Source organism: Nannospalax galili, unplaced genomic scaffold (assembly GCF_000622305.1).
Source record: "Nannospalax galili isolate Female #2095 unplaced genomic scaffold, S.galili_v1.0 scaffold33, whole genome shotgun sequence".
Lineage (NCBI taxonomy): Eukaryota > Metazoa > Chordata > Mammalia > Rodentia > Spalacidae > Nannospalax > Nannospalax galili.
This window is the reverse complement of record NW_008335436.1, coordinates 6,230,538-6,235,801: the sequence shown is the minus strand read 5'-3', so window position 1 is coordinate 6,235,801 and position 5,264 is coordinate 6,230,538. Positions and strand designations below refer to the sequence as shown.

The following is a 5,264-nucleotide window of genomic DNA, read 5'->3' as shown; positions in this document are numbered from 1 at the left end:
GAAAACTGAGAGGGAAGCCAAATCAATTCATGTGAAATGATGCTGCGACCAGATTTTCCCACTTAGGATAATAATTGGTTTGATCTTGAATGGTACGTGAAACTCCGTGCCTCAGTCTGTTCTCAGCAGTATTTTGTTTCAGCATATCATATTTCCCAAAAGTTGTAACTCTTATTTTCATAATCATTTTTTTCCTCTATGTATAAAAGGAGGCAAAAGATTTTTGGGTTTGCTTTAATATCCAAGGTTGACATCAAATTTATAAATTAATTGTAGGAATCAATAAATTATAATATCCCATGTTCTAAATTTGATTAAAATTTAAAAGATATTTTATGCGAGTGGTAATGAAAATACACACACGCAAATAAAAATAGAGTCTATACCTTTTAGGGAAAAAGTCCTAAAGTTATTCAGGGAAGCAATATCAAAACAGCAAATCATATTATTACACATGTAATTAACTGTCAAGCTTTATATTCTGAAAATTAATGAAATGTGTTCTAGCCATTTGGTTTCTGAAATGCTAGGTAAAATACTAAATGAACTCATGTGAGGAATCGATCTTGTCTGGCATTTCTGTTTCAACTTTCTTCATATGTGTGGAGAGAGCTACTTGTATTTTGCCTTCTTCTACAGGAAAATGAACATTCTATAAAGGGCAATTCTATTAATTAGAGACCCATACAGCTCTCTTTCTTGCTAGTGTAATCGTTAAATTGATTTTTCCAGTCCATCATGTAATTGCTCCAACGATAGAATCCTGCTTTCCACTCTTGTTCCGCTTCATCAATATTTCCTGTAAAACATGGAATACATTGCATTAATCTCAATTTTAATCTTTGTTTACATTACATGAAAAAATAACTCTGATTATAGATGCAATTTCTCCCAGTGCTCTGCACAGCCGTATGTATTCTTCCCTGTGCATCAGCAGCTTCTGTTACTACCAGGAAAACCTTTAATGAAAATTGTACACAGTGTGTGAAAATGAAAATTAGTTATACAAAATGAAGATACATAAATTGAAAAAGTCAATACATTATATTATGCCAATTTGCATATTTTTCTTTAGTATTCTAGAACATATGTAGATTTTGTTTTTTAATTAATTAATTAATTTATTTATTTATTTTGGTCTTTTTGAGACAGGGTTTCCCTGTAGCCCTAGCTGGCTTGGAACTCACTATGTAGTCCAGGCTGGCCTTGAACTCACAGAGATTTTCCTGTCTCTGCCTCACGAGTGCTCGGATTAAAGGCCTGTGTCACCATGACCAGCAATAGGTATTAGTTTTATTAACTGACTCCTTGCAGCATTATAAAGTTTCTTCTAATACATTTTACATATATACAGATAGACATATTTGTCACATACACACACATGCCAGGGCATTATCTTAGATAAAAGTATATGTATATATTGCTAATATACAAGGAGAGCTTTGTAGATACTATTCCATACAGATTTATATTTATTAAAATACATTTCATTCTGAACAATATTTAGTTGTGTAAGCTGTCTACCATGTGAAGGCACCTTAATCATTCCTTTGTAAAGTAGAAAGATGACTAAGGAAATCTTGGCCTTGGAGTTGCTTGCCTGTTGAAGAACTTTCATTTGATGATAGCAACATTAGTCATTATTTCTGACCAATACAATTCTTTGTGTGAAAGGGAAAAGAAATTAAAAATTTGAATGGGTAAGAGGATAAAAAGCAAACTTGGAAAGAGAAAAAGAAAGAGCAAGGATAGCATTAAATTTATGGTGAAATACTGACCAATACCATTAAATACTGACATGGCATTTTCTTCAAAATAAGTCAATCATAACTGTCTTTCATTTGTTATTGCAATGCATTCTAACTTATAGAAAGCTATAATTAGTGTTATTATTTCATCTTGTTCAGAGTGGCAATGCTTCTGGGCTTGGACATCATGAGGCATTAAAATAAACACCCTAATATATTATGCCTTGATTAATTTTTACGAAGAGATGTAAATCAACTGATTAGCCTTCCCTAGCTTTTTGTGTAAAGAATATTTGTAAAAATCATCTGTATGGACACTATGTAATGGCCATTTGATGCAAAATAAAAATGTGTGTGGTTTTCATTTGTGTCATTAACAATGAAGCAGGTGCTAGTTTCCTATTGCTTTCAGCTTCGGGTATGTAAATGAACAAGCAAAAAAGTAAAAAAAAAGAACATATACAATTTTGCAACATAAATTAAAAGTGTTGGCAATATAGATAACAAGAGGCATAGAAACAGGGGCAAAAGGGCTGAAGAGCTGGCTCAATGGTTAAGGGAACTGGCTAATCTTGCAGAGGATCTGGGTATGATTCCCAGCAACCACATGGCAGCTAACAACCATCCTAACTCCAGCTCCAGAGGAATCCAACACTCTCTTCTGACCTCTGTGGGCATTGCATGACATGGGCGCACTTACACACATGCAGGCAATACACTCATATGAATAAAATAAAAATAATAAATATTTTAAGAAAAAAGAGGGGCAAAGAACGTAAAATTTATAAATAAGATAAAAACTTCAACTTTATAAAAGTTATAATTCTGATGAATTTTTCCTAGAGAGGGTCACAGTAAAATACATGAAATAAAACCAATATTTAAACATTATAAATTATATTAAAAGGAACAAATTGGCTATAGAATTTAACTCATATCTTTCATTACTTAAATTAAATTTCGCAGCGAATGACACACTTAACATTAAATACTTTCATACTTCAAAACATATTGAGAATGCTTTTGAAGGAATACTTAGAAAGCATGAATAAACAGAATGAGAATAAAATAGCTAGAATAATCTTGAAATAAACTAGCAAACAGATGGAGAGCTACCTCAGAAATGAAATGATTATGTGGATACAATATAATACTGCAAGCTAGCCAGACTGGGCAGAGAGTCTTGCCTGCAGAGAAAGCTAATGCATTCAGGAATCAATAACCAGAATGTGTCAGACTTCCAGTTTAAATTACTAAGGGGCTGCACTCAAGGTACAATTTAAATTCCTTAGCATGACACATCGGACACTTCCTCTAGTCTCCGGTTATCTGGCTCTGGAATGCCTTCCTACTAAGATTCAGAGCATCCATAAGCTCTGAAAAGCTTCCCATGACCCTAGATCCCGACTCCACTAATTCAGTGCACGCAAACTGGCAGTCATTTCTGTGTGAAGCTCTCATGGCTAGCACAGGTCTAAGCTGTGTAAACAGTTACCTTAATTGATAAAAATTGAAAAATGGGGACTCATATTTCTTCCAGGTCTCTGGTTGTGCATCTTAAAAATATTCAGGAATTAATTCAATACAAACTACTTAAAAACAATTTATGAAAACTCACTGTAAACATATAGCTGCTTAGGAATTATTTTCTTTCCAAGTTTTGATATTTTTATGGATAACTGGTATCAGAATAGTTTCTTTTTTATTTCAGTGAGTAAGTATTTCATGTATTTTAAAGTAACTCATGTCTTTTTAAATGCCCGTTTCAAAAGTAATAGTTCCTTCCACCAGCCTCCAGATTGCTTACCAAGGAGAACTTTCTCTGTGCGCTTTAGCAAAAATGTTGTAGTATTTTGAGGAGACCATTACCCCAGTGTTGCTCATATTAATGTACAACAATAACAACATATTAATTCTCTGATATGTATACATTTTACACCTTGCAGGAAAAACAAAGTCTTTAAAGACTCAATGCCTGAGAATGTATGATTAAAATTAAATGCAGTCAAGTCAAAGTTATCCTTCTATGAAAAATAATAAATAATGCAGTTGTTATTTTCTAAATCATTGCCTAATTTTAGCATGGCAAATGCACAGAAAAATGAATATTTATAATATAATTTGCATAAATGAATTCAACTTAAGTCATAGTTTTGACCTGAGTATTCCTGATAAAAAGAGTAGCTGTTTATGAGTAGGCTAGCAAATTTCCATGGGAAGTTTTAAGGCATTTCAAAAGGACATAAATATAAGACATTATACATATAAACAAATAGTTTCAAATGTTTATGGGTCTTGAGTTAGGACTTATTAACTTACTATTATTATTCAGCTCTGTTATACCTAGTACTGAGTCAATTAGACTAAAGTTATTACTTTTAAAAAAATAATTTACTGACGTCCAGAATCATACTGGATCAATTGCTCTTCTACCATAGTCATTGAGGCAGGGTGTCTCAATCAAACCCAGAGCTCACCATGGCTGGTCTATCTGGCTCACTCTAGGGATTGCCTGCCTCTGCTTTCCAAGGCTGGAATCAATCATAGGCTGTCCTCCAGCCCACCTTGTTTTTACATAGGTTCTGAGGATAAGGATGCCAATCCTCACATTTTTACAACAAGTGCTTTAACCAATGTCCAACTCCCCAGCCCCCATGAGCTCTTAAATTTAGCCTTTCTCTTCTCTTTTTTTGGCAAGCAACAACGCTCCATGATTTACTCAAATATCAACAGACATCACTTTATATAGTGTATTTCCGTATGTGATAATATGGTGATACTTTTTTTATTAAATTCACTTTTATTTTTAATGAGGAAATATTGACATCACTGATGACTTTTTAAAGATAACACTGAGTGATATTCTTAGAAAATATGAACCCGAAAATATTTGACACAGTGAACATTTTATTCTTGCAGGTGTATACAATAATGACCAGGCGTGGAATTAGAAGTGAAGTGCAGGGTCTGTGTAATCAAACAAGTTGTAAAAATCATTGTATTTGAGAACATATATTGCTCAAATGTAAAAAACGGTTGAAGTGGACTTAGTTTAGTTATATTCTATGGGAACTAAACTTTCTTATTTTAAGAAATCCAGTCAGTAATTCTTTGAAACTTTCTTTTGTTTATAGAAATACATTTGAAAAAAACTCCCACATAAATTTCAGCCTGAGTCTTGTAATGTAAGTTTTAAAACATTAAAGATAAACATTTTCAAAGTTTTGATATTTGAGAAATATAAGGTATGACTTGAACATATAATCTTAATCTTTCTAAATTCGTAACCTTACTTAAACCCCAAACATATCATCTCATATGTTACAATTTTAAATGAGTATATTGTTGACCTTCCAAAAATAGTGCTACATATTTGTGCTAAATTTTCTAATATATATTTTATTAATTAATTTGTGTGTTTATGTGGTGTACATGTGTGCACATGGGTGCATGAGGGTGCTCAGCGAGCTGTTTAGGTGTCAGTAGAAGTTGGCTACAGGCTAATATATATATATA

The 5,264-nt window shown here is 32.8% G+C and overlaps 1 long non-coding RNA gene across 1 annotated transcript in view; it reads right to left on the bottom strand.

Moving 5' to 3' along the window:
• Positions 1 to 218: 218 nt before the first annotated feature.
• Positions 219 to 5,264, bottom strand: part of LOC115069819 — a 7,511-nt gene continuing 2,465 nt past the window's right edge. Inside the window, exon 2 of the long non-coding RNA XR_003849050.1 lies at positions 219 to 799. This is a non-coding gene — a long non-coding RNA (uncharacterized LOC115069819). The remainder of the gene's footprint in view (positions 800 to 5,264) is intronic.